At 39.0% G+C, this 15,129-nt stretch overlaps 1 pseudogene; it reads left to right on the forward strand.

Annotated features, from left to right (window-relative positions):
* Positions 1-14,179: 14,179 nt before the first annotated feature.
* On the forward strand, positions 14,180-14,838 carry LOC101438821 (tumor necrosis factor alpha-induced protein 8-like protein 3 pseudogene; annotated as a pseudogene).
* The last annotated feature ends 291 nt before the right edge of the window (positions 14,839-15,129 follow it).

Here is a 15,129-nt window from a genome sequence, read left to right on the forward strand (position 1 = left end):
ACAAATCAATTTTATTGATACATATTAATAAAACACACAATTGATTCAAAGTTACAATCAATGGTATTTGGTATAATCACTTACTTGTGCATTCAACATCTCAATCATTACAGCATTTTCATTATTTCAATAATTATGATAATAAATAAAAACAGAAACAAACAAGAAAATTCTTCATCTCTCAAACTCTGTTTCCCCTACTGTACACAGCTGCTGTTTCTGGCTATTCTTACAAAATTATTTATTTGTTTTATTTATTTATTTATTTTAAAGATTTATTATTTATTTATTTAATTCCCCTCCCCTCCCCTGGTTGTCTGTTTTCTGTGTCTTTTTTGCTGCGTCTTGTTTCTTTGTCCACTTTTGTTGTCGTCAGCGGCACGGGAAGTGTGGACAGCGCCATTCCTCAGCAGGCTGCTCCCTCCTTCGCGCTGGGCGGCTCTCCTTATGGGTGCACTCCTTGTGCGTGGGGCTCCCCTACGCAGGGGACACCCCTGCGTGGCACGGCACTCCTTGCGCGCATCAGCACTGCGCATGGGCCAGCTCCACATGGGCCAAAGAGGCCCGGGGCTTGAACCGCGGGCCTCCCATGTGGTAGACGGACGCCCTAACCACTGGGCCAAAGTCCGTTTCCCTATTTATTTGTTTATTAAGCAATCTTATTGAGATATAGTCACATACTACATAATCTATCAAAAGTATATAGTCTATGGCTTTTTGGATCCTCACATTGTTGTATATTTGCATCTCAAAAATTTTAGAACCATTTCATTACTCCAAAAAGAAAGATTCCATACAACTTAGCATTAATTCCCCAGCCCTACAAAACCACTAATCTAATTTCATCTTTATAAATTGATTTATATTTATAGTTTATATAAAAGGAATCATACAATATGTAGTACTCTGAGTCTGGTCTCCTTCACTCAGTGTAATGTTTTCTTTTTTCTGATATTAAATTGTGTAGTATTAACTTATATTTGTTCAAAGAAAAACAGTCATAATGCAATTCTACTCATATTCATATTTTGCATTATATATAATTCAAATAATGTATTTAGTTCAAAATAGGGCAATCATATCATATTTGTCCTTTTGTGTTGACTTGCTTCATTCAACAAAATATCCTCCACATTCAACCATGTAGTCATATGTTTCACAACTTCATTCCTTTTTATTGCTGCATAATATTACGTTTCATGTATATGTCACAATTTGTTTATCCACTCCTCAGTTGATGGACACCTGGGTGGTCTCCAAATTTTGACTATTGTGAATAGCACTGCTATGAACATCAGTGTGCAGATGTCTATTTGTGTCACTACTCTCAGTTCTTCTGGGTATATCCTAACAAATTTATTGTTGGGTCCCACGGCAAGTCTATATTCAGCTTCCTTAGGAACTGCCAAACAGCCCTCCACAGGGGCTATACAATTCTAAATTCCCACCAACAGGGAATAAGTGTTCCTATCTTTCCACATCCTCCCAACATTTACAGTTTTCCAACTTTCTAATAGTGGCCAATATAATAGGTGTGAAATGATATCTCATTGTAGTTTTGATTTGCATTTCCAAATTGCTAGTGATATTGAAAATTTATTCATGTGTTTCTTTGCCAGTTGTACTTTTTTGGACAGTTGTCTTTTCAAGTCTTTTGCCTATTTTATTTTTATCCCCCCCCATGTGGCTTTTTGTGTGTGTGTTGAGGTGCCTGCTCTCTGTGTCCATTCACTGTGTGCTCTTCTGTGTTTTTGCTGGTTTCCTTTTTTTTGTTTTGTCACCTTGCTGAGTCAGTTCTCTGTGGCCTCTCATATTGTAGATGGGAGCCCAATTGATTGAGTCACAGCCGCCTCCCCTCTTGCCTATTTTTTAATCATATAGCTTGACTTTTTATTGTTGAGTTGCATGATCTCCTTATATATCATGGATATTAAACCCTTATCAGATATGTGATTGCCAAATATTTCTCCCATTGAGTCAGCTGACTTTTCATCCTTTTTACAAAGTCCTGTGAGGTGCAAAAGTGTTTAATTTTGAGGAGGTTCCATTTATCTATTTTTTCTTTTGTGGTTCGTGCTTTGGGTATAAGGTTTAAGAAACTACCTCCCACCACAAGATTGTGAAGATGTTTTCCTACATGTTTTTCCAGGAGTTTTATGGTTATTGTTTTTATATTTAGGTCCTTGATGCATTTTGTGTTAATTTTGTATAAGGTGTGAGATAGGGATCTTCTTTCTTTCTTTTGGATATAGCTATCCAGTTCTCCCAGAACCATTTGTTGAATAGACTGCTTTGGCCCATATGGGTGGGCTTAACAGCCTTGTCAAAACTCTCTTGACTGCATATGTGAGGGTAGATTTCTTAGTTCTCAATTTGGTTCCATTGGTCAATCTCTGTCCTTATGCCAGTACCATATATTTTTTATCACTGGAGCTAAGTGATACGCTTTAAAGCCAGGAAGTGAGAGCCCTCCAATTTTGTTCTTCTTTTTAAAGACACTTTTGACTATTCAGAGCACCTAACCCTCCCAAATAAATTTGATTACTGGTGCTACAGTTTCTGCAAAAGAAGGTGTTGGGATTTTTATTGGGATTGCATTGAATCTGTAAATTAGTTTGAGTAGAATTAACATCTTAATGATATTTACTCTTCTAATCCATGAACCTGGAAAGTCCTTCCATTTATTTGTCTTCTTCAGTTTCTTTTAACAATATTCTGTAGTTTTCTGAATACAGGTCCTTTATGTCCTCCATTAAGTTGAGTCCTAAGTATATGATTGTTTCAGTTGCTATTATAAATGGAATTTTTTTTTCTGATTTCCTCCTCAGAGTGCACATCAGTAGTATATAAAAATGCTATTGAGACGGCAGACTTGGCCCAGTGGTTAGGGAGTCCATTTGCCACATGGGAGGTCCGCGGTTCAAACCCCGGGCCTCCTTGACCCATGTGGAGCTGGCCCATGCGCATTGCTGATGCGCAGAAGGAGTGCCTGCCACACAGGGGTGTCCCCCATGTAGAGGAGCCCCACGCACAAGGAGTGCACCCCATAAGGATAGCCGCCCAGCACAAAAGAAAGTGCAGCCTGCCCAGGAATGGTGCCGCACACACGGAGAGCTGACACAACAAGATGATGCAACAAAAAGAAACACAGATTCCCATGCCACTGACAACAACAGAAGAGGACAAAGAAGACACATCAAATAGACACAGAGAACAGACAACTGGGGTGGGGGGGGAAGGGGAGAGAAACAAATAAAAATAAATAAATCTTAAAAAAAAAAACGTTATTGAGCAATGGACGTGTTCCACAAGATTATGCAAGGATGGATATAGGACATGTTAAATTGCACCAAAAATGTATAGGGACCTATAGGCTAAAATGTAAATCATAATGTAAAACATAAGATAACTAAAAATTTAGAAAATTGTATAGTCTAAAATATAAACCACAATGTAAACCCAAGTGTAACCTTGTTTGAAAGCTATTGTCTCAATATCTGTATATCAGTTGCAGTAAATATAGTATGAGCATTTAAAAAGATTATTACTGAGGAAGGGACAAAGTGTCTAATGTTGAATATGTGGGAATACTGTATATTGTATATTTGAATTACTGTGGTCTAAAACTTTTGTGAAGACAAGCTTAATAATTAGGAAAAAGAAGAAAAAGAAATGATGTAGACACTGAGGAAGAGATGGAAGAAGTTGCCTTGCCAATGTGCATACTGGGCAACACTTACTGCTGTGATGGAAGGCGAAACATCAAAAACAAAGCTTTTTAATTTTTTAATTTTTTAATACCCTAATTTATTTTTACCTTAATTTTTCTAAATTAGTATGTATTCTATATCTAACCTTTAAACCCATCACTATATTCCATTTTACTATTAATGAAAACTGGCAATATATTGGGCTTCATTTTCGGTGAGGTTTTAGACCACAGAGGGGTTCAATGGTGGTGAGGGAGGAATACTAGTGTGGGGTGCCATTGGTGGGGGGTGCATGGTTTGGAGGGAGTTCTCCAGGGCATATGTGTGGGGTGCATAAAAATGTTTGGATATTTTCATAGTGGTTACTGTTGGGAATGATGACTGGGGGAGTGCTGAGTTCCTGGCCGGGAGAGCTTTGTCACATTCCCTAATGGAAGAGAAACAATCTCCTGAGTGCAATGGCTAAGACTGATAAGGAAGGGTGGTCTACAAAGAGCCCTTGATGCTAATGACTATGCTGTGAGCCTGTGCACCTGTAATAAGAACTAAGCCTAGAGCTGCAGGGAGCCTAAGAGTTACCTCCTGGGAGCCTCTATGTTGCTCAAATGTGGCCAGTCTCAAAGCCAAACTCAGCTTTGCCTTCCCCTCAGTGTGGGACCTGACTCCTGGGGATGAGCTTCTCTGGCACCGAGGGATTACTGCTAAGTACCAGCTGATGATGTGGCTGGAGAATGACCTTGAATAAAAGGGCCAACTCAGACCAGCAGAACATCTCAACCTACATGTAATATCAGGAGTTAAAAATGCTTTTTGACCTTGAATAAAAGGGGGAAATGGAAAGGACAAATGAATTTATATGACAATGAGTCTCCAAAAAAGAGCCAGGAGGTCATCAGAGGGGTCACCCTTATGCATACCTCAGCAGAGTCCCAGAGACAGCTAAAGTAGATACAACTCCAGGTATTGGTTCTTCCGAGGGCTACAAAGACCCACAGGTTTTATGGTCATGGCAGATGGACTTCAGTGCCATGTCAGTTGGCCCTACTTTGGAGTTTGTGTTCCTGAGTGTGATGGAGTTGGACTCAGATGTGATCTTTGTTCACAAGTCTCTCCTGTTACTTTTATTGGACCTGCGGTTGGTGCTGGAGTTTAGTGTATAGTCAGGGGACCTGAAACTCTGGACTGTTCATGTGATAGCCGGGCCCTGAGCCTCAACAGAATTGTAACTCCTATACTCTGGTTTATTGGACTTACCCCAACCAGTTAACAGGGAGGTGAAGAAGGTCAACCACCACACCAGGGAGCCAAGAGTGCCTACAACTGCAAACAGGAGAATTGCATCCATCATCCAAGTGGAATCTAAGCACCCTCTCGATATAGAGGTGGAGTTTACATAACCATCCCAGGGTCCACAGAATAGAATAGAGTATGGATTAAAGTGGACTTATTGATATTCTATTCTGGAACTATTGTTATTAGTAATGGAGGTAAATGTAGCATTGAGATGGAGAAAGTGGCCATGGTAGCGGCTGAAGGTGGGGAGTGGGAAGAAGAGATGTGATGTGATGTGATGTGGGGACATTTTCAGGACTTGGAGTTGTCCTGGGTGGTACTGTGGGGACAGTTACTGGACATTGTGTGTCCTCCCATGGCCCTCTGGGTGGACTGGGGGAGAGTGTAAACTATAATGTGGACCATTGACCATGTGGTACAGGAGTGCTTAGAGTTGTATTCACCAAGTGCAATGAATGTCCCATGATGATGGAGGAGGTTGTTGTTATGGGAGGAGTGGGGTGAGGGGGGTGGGGAGGTATATGGGGACCTTATATTTTTTTGACTATAACAATAAAAAAAAACATAAAGACAAAGAAATTTTAAAAACACTATTGATTTTTGCTTATTAATTTTGTATCCCACCACTCTGATGAACTCGTCTAATAATCCTAGTAATTTTGTTGTTGAGTTTTCAGGGTTTTTTAGATATTATCATGTCATCAGTGAAGAGTGAAAGGTTTACTTCTTCCTTTTTTTTTTTAAGATTTATTTATTTATTTATTTATTTATTTCCCCTCCCCCCCTTGTCTATTCTCTGTATCTATTTGCTGCGTCGTCTTCTTTGTCCGCTTCTGTTGTTGTCAGCGGCATGGGAATCTGTGTCTCTTTTTGATGCATCATCTTGTTGTGTCAGCTCTCCATGTGTGCAGCACCATTCCTGGGCAGGCTGCACTTTCTTTCACACTGGGCGGCTCTCATTATGAGGTACACTCCTTGTGTGTGGGGCTCCCCCACGTGGGGTACACCCCTGCGTGGCACAGCACTCATTGCGTGCATCAGTACTGCACATGGGCCAGCTCCACATGGGTCTAGGAGGCCTGGGGTTTGAACTGTGGACCCCCCATGTGGTAGATGGACGCCCTAACCACTGGGTCAAGTCTACTCCCCACTTCTTCCTTTTCTATTTGGGTGCCTTTTATTTCTTTGTCTAACCTAATACAGATGCAAAAATTCTCAAAAAAAATACTTGCAAACAGAGTCCAAAAGCACATTGAAAGAATTATACACCACAATGAAGTGGATTTTATCCTAGGAATACAAGGGTATTTCAACACAGGAAAATCAATTAGTGTAACAAACCACATTGATAAACCGAAGAAGAAAATTCATATGGTTCTCTGGATTGATACAGAAACAGCATTTGACAAAATGCAGCACTCTATCTTGATTAAAAACAACAACAAAACACTCCAAAAGATAGAAATATAAGGAAGCTTTGTCAAAATGGTAAAGTGCATTTATTGAAAACCCACAGCTAGCATCATACTCAAGGTTTAAAGCTTGAGAGAGTTCCAGCTGAGATCAGGAGCAAGACAAGGATGCCCACTGTCACCATTATTATTTAGTGTTGTGCTAACAATTTCTAGCTAGAGTAGAAATGACTTGAATCCAGGGCTTTGAGATTTAACTCCTGCTATCCCAACAGCTTTTACCTAAACTACACAGTAATGGCATATTAAAGGAAGGCTTATTATTAGGGAAGCTCCTTGGCAAACCGACTGACTCAACTCAGGTGTCATCTGAATCTGCCTCAGAATTCATGTTAGAGGAATTCTGTTGCCCAAGAGGAGCTGGGAAAGGAGAATTCCAGCTCTCCTCTGCTCAATTATACTGTATTTTCTTTATTGCTTGCCATGTCCATTACCCAAAGTTGGGGTAGAAACAGCCTGTGAGGTAATATCCTTGTATATTCTGCATGCAAACATGAGCAAGAACCTCTTATCTTTCAGGTCACTCCCTTAAAGCTGAAGCCCAGAATCTATGTCTGACATTTTGTTTCTGTCTGTTAGTATTTATCCACAATGCACTAGAAACAGAAGGGCCTGGTTTTGTGTTTCACCTTCAGATCACCTTCATAAGCCAAAAACCTGTCCTATTACTATGCTATGAATGCCATACTTTGAGTTCTACTGTCCAGATTATTGTTATATAAAATCTCTTAGAACACCTTTGCTCACTCTTGTTCTCTACAAAGCCTAGCTTTCCATCATATTGCCTTGAAACAATGTCATATGGAATATTAGAAAATGAATATTATTTTTTCATTTTATACTTCTGTGACAATCTAAATCTCTTGTATCCTCACTCTTAGTTTGACTAGGAAAATGTCACATTCTGGAAAATTCAAATGAGAAATTCATATCAGTGTGTTTCAAAATATTAGTTCAATTAAAATAACTGTTCATTACATATTAATTTTCTAGGTTTAAATTTAGAACTACCATGTTCGGCTATAAGTTCCACTAAACTGATTAGTTTTCCCAGTTCAGACAGTCACAGTTTTCCTATGTAGGGGACCCTCATGAGTTTCCTGGGTTCTTATTACTCAGCACAAAGAATGGAATTCCATACCAAGATAGCTCAGACAAGGTAAAGAGCTTTATTAAGCCAGCAGAGGCCAGGAGAGTAAATCTCAAACCTGCTTTCCTGAATAATGGGAGTAGCAGCATTATATTGGCTTGTGTAAGGGAGGGATTTTGTGGTTTGGAAAGATGGACATGTAAGAGTTTTTGCAAGTGGATTCTTACTGTGTATACTCTCTGCTCTAGATTGCATGCTCAGAAAATGGTGTCTGAATCCCACACAGAAGAGAGAATTTGCTATCATAATGAACTTAGGTTTAGCTAAGGTCACTTAACTATGGTACCGAGTTTGTGCTAAATGCTGTAAAGTCCCAGCTTGTTGTTGACTAAGTTCTGAGGTCAGCTACTAACCACAGCTACAAAACATACTCTACCTTGACTGGCTGTTTCCTAAGTGGGTTATGAGTCAGGGAGGACAGGATACATATGGGCTACAGGCAGGAACAGGATGCAGGTAAGTAGAGTCTGGCACCATTTCTTATGCAAGACCCATGTTTATAAAAGAATTGGCAACACTTTCTTACAGGGAGGGAGGGGGCCCCTCCAATTATTGCACTATAGGGAATTCTCTTGTTTCTCCTCAGCACTAGGCATGGTTGACATTATTATTTTGAGAGGGGAAAATAGCTTATTGGAAGTAATAATTTCAAGCAGAAGGCTGATAGATAGACTACCCTTTTGTATATGTTATGGTCTCCTTTTATGGCTTCTTCCTGCTCCCTGAACCTAGAGCTGTATTCATGAAAAATGATGATTAGTTTCAAAACCTGCTTCCTACGTTCTAACTGCTCCCACACAATTAAACCATTTAACTCTCTTGATATAAATTGTTTACACTATGTTCTTTAATTGTTAGCATCATATTTTTTAGTACTCACTATGAAAATTAATCAGTTTGGTCAATGAAGTGCTCATTTATTGTCAGCTGTCTAACATTCATTATTATCCTCCCAGATGCTCAATTTGATATCCATTTTTATCTCATGCATTCATTTTCAATATAATGAATATGGGCAATAATAATCCCAGACAATTAGCATCTCTTAGCAGCTTCAAACAAATCACCCCACCACACTATAGTTTATATGTCACCACTGGTGCTTATTTTCAAGTATTCAGAAAAGATTCCTGAATATTCATGTCTTTTTTTTAACTTGGAAAAAATATAATATTTGGCACAATATTGGCATGAACTCTCATCTAGAAATTAAGAGATCTGAGTTTTCTTCTGTTTCTAACAATGAAATATGTTGCCTTGGTAAAGAAAGAAGCTTGAAGAAAATTTGTTTTCTTATTCCTAATGTGAGGAGGTTGAATTATATCATTGTAAAATCCTTTCCTGTTCTTTAATTCCATGATTCTATTTCTTGCAGTTATTTCTCCAATTATTTAAACCAAAATTATGATTGTGAGCAAAGTCTTTCAATAAGTGAAAGTGTAATTCATTGACCCATTTATTTACTTAACAAATACCTATTGAGCACCTATTGCATTGAAGAGAGATTTCTTCCTTGGTATAGAGGAGAATAATGAATGCCATACTGCTCATACCATGAAGAAGCCTGTGTATGTTTAGAGAATGCATCAAAAGAAGATTAACTTGATACTACATGGGGAATAAACTAAGCACCAAATTGACTTAAAATATTTTGAAGATGTTTTAGTCTGCAAAAGCAACACAGACTTCAAATTCTTATTTTGAAATGAGCTAAGAAAACTGTATTTTATCATTGTGTCTGATTGATTGACTAACCTATGTGTTCTAGAATTGTATATTGTTTGTGTATTATGTAACAAAACTACTCCAAATGATGCTAAACAGTAATAAACCAAATAGAAAATAAATCCTAATATCTGCACATGCATTTATACTTCCTGGGATACTATTTCCTGAATCTTTGCATCACTTTTTCCCTCAATTCATTCATCACTGGACTGTAATCTCCCTAAGGGCAGGATGTCTTAGTTTTCCAAAACTACTATAAAAAAAAATCACACAGTGCTTTGGCTCAAACAACAGGAATTAATTGACTCAGGGTTTTGAGATTTAGAAGAAGTCCAAAATCAAGATTTCAACAAGGGATTCTTTCTCTCCAAAGTCTATAGTGTTCTGTTGCTGACTATCAGCAATTTTTAGGGTTCCCTGGCTTGCATTTCTGCCTCCCATCTCATGGCAATGCCCTATTCTGTAGTCTCTTCATCCAATTTCTATTGACTTCCTGCTTCTCCTTTTATCCTTTTCTGACTCTGACTACTGGTTTCTTCTCTTTGTAAGGCCTCTAGGAATATGGATCAAGTTCCATCTTCATTCATTCAGGTCACATCTTAACTAAAATTGGCTTCTTCATTAAGTCTTATTTACAATGGGTTTACATCCATTGGAATGTGGCTTAAAGATCCAAAATGTATTCACCAAATGCAATGAATGTGGCACAATGATGAGATTGTTGATGTGGGGTGTGGAGTGTGGGGTATGGGGGAACCTCATATATTTTAATGTAACATTTTTTGTGATCCATGGATCTTAAAAAAAAAAGGAAAATTTAATAATAATAAAAAAAGAGCATGTCTCAATTGGGGAACATAAAGAAGGTGAGGAAAGAGAAAAGTCAAGGGTGACTCCGAGATTATTTACCTGAGTAAATTGGTGATGATAGTGCCAATTCCAAAAACACTGAATTTGAAAACCAAAATTTCTGTTTTTACATTTTACATTTTAGAATTCAGTTATGTATAAAAGTGAATGTATGGAATTAGCATTTGGATGTATGAAGCTGGGAACCTGTTGAGGTTGGAGATAAAAATTTAAGATTATTCAGTGTATAGATACCATGTAGAGTCATGACACTTTAGTGCAATCAATTGGGCACAGAAATTGAAAGAGAAAATAAGAAATGTTAGTTAGTCACTGTGTTATAAAGTAATAAAAAGTATACATTTCAAGAAACAAATTGATTTGTTTATACATTTGGGTTTAAATTAGAAACTAAAGCAGGAGGTTGCCATGTGGTAGGAAAGTCAAGGACAAAAGATCATTGGCAGCCAACCCTAGAATGCCACAGTCCTGGAGTAGAATGCATTGCTTAGATGACTCCTTGATTTTGGACATCTCTTAATCTTCAAAGAGGTTCAAGGAGATAGTACAGATTTCTGGCTGACTAGGATGATTGTGTTAGATGTTTCAAATTACTGTTCCCCCACAGGATCTTTGAATGACTACCAAAAATGGACAGTTATCTTCCTCAAAACTGCAACAAACAACTAAAGGTTTGTAGTAACTGGGCAAGTACCGAGTAAAGAAAACACAGCTCTAAAAGTAGTAAGAAGCAGAACACATCCTGCAGTTTGCCCACAATCCAAGCCTTGGACCATGTAGTTTTCTTGTTTTCTTGTTCCTTAATAAGCTCTTTGCTCCCTTGCCTACCAAAAAAAAAAAAAAAATTGAAGTGGTTGAAGAAACTCATGGTGCCCTTGTTGACCTTCTATCATCCCCTCCCTTGAACAGCATGGAATCAGTTTGAGCTCCCATTATAGGTCCCTGGCTTCAGAGGGAGCAGAGTAATACTTATGGGTACCCTAGTGCGCTTGTGTGTTGGTGGCAATCAATTGTGTTAGACCGAAAGAATAAACTAGGAACATCATCTCTGGCTTACCTTTGAAGAACTTGCCCTGTAGGCAAAAGCAATTTGCTGACAACTAAAGCAGGAAAAGAAACAAATTGAAGTTCCTTAGGACAAAGGATAACCTGTTTCAAGTCATATAATAAAGTGCCTTGGAGGGTGAGAAAATCTGTTTCATGTGAGTATAGGGGACAGTCACATTACTGTAGAGGTGAGAATTCCTAAATCCATGATCAATTGCAAAGCCAGGACAAGACACAGGCTCACAGAAGATGGAGAGGACCCTGAATTTCACATTAACTGTGGCTGATCTCTGATATGAGGGTTAAACTCTGAGTGAAAATACCAGTCAATGCTCAGCCTATTTGAAAAGACTCTGAAAGATGACTTTTGCTTGGGTTTGTTTATTTTGGTTAGCTCTTGGCTCTCAAGAAAATATCATATCCCTAAATGGATAGAAACATAAGGAACATACAGTTCAGAGACTAAATCCCAGAATTAACACTTTAAAATATTAAAATTTACAGAGTGCAATAAAAAATTACAAGACAAAAAGTGAGAGGGACTTCTGGGAAGATAACATCAAAGTAGGTAGGCAGAACTCAATCCTTTCACAAAGAACAACTGAGAAAAGGCAAAAAGCAACCCAAGGGAACTGTTTTGGGAATCTGCAGAACAGGAAATTGCTGCACATCATCCAGGAGGGAGTGGGACAGAGAGACAAAAAGGCCAAAGGAACCCTTGATTTACTCACCCCCATGGCTGGGAATGGCACATGTATCACACCCTCAAGGCAAATAAACTTGGTAAAATCCCTGGCTCACTGCGGTCAACTGAGTGGGAAAGAACTTTCCCTGGAGGGACAGGGGCCTGGCAGGGGGTTGCGAGTGGTTTCTTTACAGTGATTTTGATCAGCTGAGGCCACTTTGAATCTCATAAAAGACCACAGCTAGCACTGTAATGGCCCCAGGGAGAGGTGTATGGGGATCTGCTCAGGCAGCCTGTCATACCCAGCCCCTGAGAGAAAGGAACTAGTTTTGGGAGAGGGCAGAAACAGGCTCCTAACAAGCCCAGCACAGGCAAATTGTTAACAGTCTAACTTACCCAAGGAACAGGGGTGGGAAGAGCCAGATAAGCTTTCAAAAATCTACTTAACCTGTGGAACTGTTATAGTTAAGTGTAGGAATTCTTGCCTTGCATATATGAGGTAATTGATTCAATTCCTGGTACCTCCTAAGAGAATGTATCCAGAAAGTGATCTACAGGATTATCAGACAACCGGTTAGCACCTTATAACTGGGTACCTCGTGTGCAGACGTCAAGCTGCAGGGTGATTGATTAATGAGGACCAGAACCTGAGAAGCACTCTAGGGGTCTAAGAGGGAAGTCTGTTTTTCCTGGTTTTTTTGTTGTTGTTGTTATTGTTGCTGTTTTCTTGTTTGTTATCTTTTCTCTTTCTTTGTTTCCTTTCTACTTCACCTTTTTTTTCCCTACTTACATTATTTCTTCTCTTTCTTTCATGTTTCCTTCTTTGGTCTCCTTTTGTTTTTCTTTCATTCTACCTCTTCTTATTTGGCCTTCATTTTTTCTTTCTCTTTCTTCTCCCCCACCCCCTTCTTTGATTCTTATTCATATTTCTGACCTTTTAATTCATTCAATTTTTTTCTATTTTGTTTCTTGTTTCATTTTTTTATATTCCACCTTTTAAAATCTTATTCCTGTATTTTTTATGATTTTTTTTGCTCATATTATTTACTTTCCTAGCTCTTGTATGGTTCCTCTACTACCATTTTTATTATTACTATTATTCTTCTTCTCTTCTTATCTCTTTCCTTTTCTCTGGACCTAGTAATTTTTTCAAGGGAACACGGACAACTGAAAGGATTTAGAATAAGAGGAACCAAGTATCAAAAAGAAAACTTACCACACACATGCAAAACAAAATAAAACCTTAGAATAGAAAGAGAAGCTAACACACCGAATAAGCCCATCAAGATAAATAGATTTCTAGACACCAATAAAAAACTACAAGCCATACAAAGAAACAGGAAGACATGGCCCAACCTAATGATCAAACTAAAAAGTAGGAGGAGATGTGGAACATGGAAAAACTAATCAAGGCTGTCCAAACAAATATCATGAATCAACTCAATGCAGTGAAAGAAGAGATAACAGATATTAAGAAGACACTTAATAAACTGAAGAAATTGTAAACATACATAAAAGTTAACAGATATGGTAGTGATGAATGGCAAAATGCAAGAAATCAAAAATATACTGGAAGCATGTAACAGCAGACTTGATCAGGCAGAGGAATGCATCAATAATATTGATGAGAGTATATCTGAAATCAGATAGATAGTAGAAGAGATAGAAAAAGGACAGAAAAATCCAGCAGGACCCCAAAGATTTGAGTAACAGTGAAACACACAAAAACATAAACATTATAGGCATCCCAGAGAGAGAAGAGAAGGGAAAGAAGGCAAAAGGAGTGTTGGAGGAAATAAAGGCTGAAAATTTCCTAACCTTTTGCACCACATGGATGTACATGTTCAGAAAGCACAGTGCACCCCAGCAGTATATGTACTAACAAGTTTAATCCAAGACATATACTTACATATTGTTGAATGCTCAAGACAAAGAGAGAATCCTGAAAGCAGCAAGAGAAAAGAGATCCATCGCATAGAAGGGAAGCCCAATAAGACTAAGTGCTGATTTCTTATCTGAAACAATGGAGACAAGAAGACAGTGTTATGACATAGTTAAGATGCTAAAAGAAAAAAGCTGTCAGCCAAGAATTCTGTATCCAGCAAAGCTGGCATTCAAAAATGAGCGGGAGTTCAAAATATTCACAGATAAACAGAAATTAAGAGAATTTGTGGCCCTGCTTTCACCCACCGAGTGTACGGCAGCAGCTGAGGACACCCGGCCAGCAGCCCACAGCATGGATTCGGACTCGGGAGAGCCCAGCGATGGGAGTCCATAGGCACAGCGGTCCCGATGTCTTTAGTTCAAAGAGCCTTACCCTTCAAGCCCAGAAGAAGATTCTTAGCAAAATATCCAGCAAAACTGTGGCCAATATGTTGATAGATGACAGACACCAGCAGTGAGATCTTTGATGAGCTCTACAAAATCACCAGAGAGCACACCCACAGCAAGAAGGAAGCCCACAAGATCATGAAAGACTTAATCAAGGCGGCAATCAAAATTGGAATCCTCTACCAAAACAACCAGTTCAACCAGTAGGAGATTATTATCATGGAGAAGTTCAGGAAGAAGCTGAACCAGATCGCCATGACCGTCATCAGCTTCTATGAGGTGGAGTACATCTTCGACAGGAACGTGCTCTCCCAGCTTCTGCATGAGTGCAAGGACCTGGTGCATGCCCTGGTGCAGGGACACCTGATGCATAGGACCCACAGGTGCATCAGCCATGTCTTCAACCACCTGGCTGATGTGGAGTTCCTCTCCACCCTCTACAATCTGGATGGGGATGGTAGGACCAACCTCAAGAGGATTTGTGATGGAATACATAAATTGCTAGATGAGAAAGTCCTTTGAATGCCTTTCCTCCTTCTGGACTTGGCTACTTTAAAGGTACAGCACCCAGTGTGGTCCAGGTGAGAATCAGGAAAACCAGAGGAAGCCCATGTCAGAGATGTCAACATTCTGTTCTAGTCATTCTTCTGATGCTAATGCTGTCCTGAAATCAAGTATATGTATCCCTGGAATGCTCTGAAGAGGTCTGTACTTAAAATCACCTTTGTTTGCTAGCTCAAAAAATATTTAATCCATTCTAAGCAGTAAGGCTGCTCTGCTACATTAAGGTGAGGTCCATTTAATAGCTCACCTTTGGAATGGAAGGAGACCTGACCAGGAGTG

This window comes from Dasypus novemcinctus, chromosome 1 (assembly GCF_030445035.2).
Source record: "Dasypus novemcinctus isolate mDasNov1 chromosome 1, mDasNov1.1.hap2, whole genome shotgun sequence".
NCBI lineage: Eukaryota > Metazoa > Chordata > Mammalia > Cingulata > Dasypodidae > Dasypus > Dasypus novemcinctus.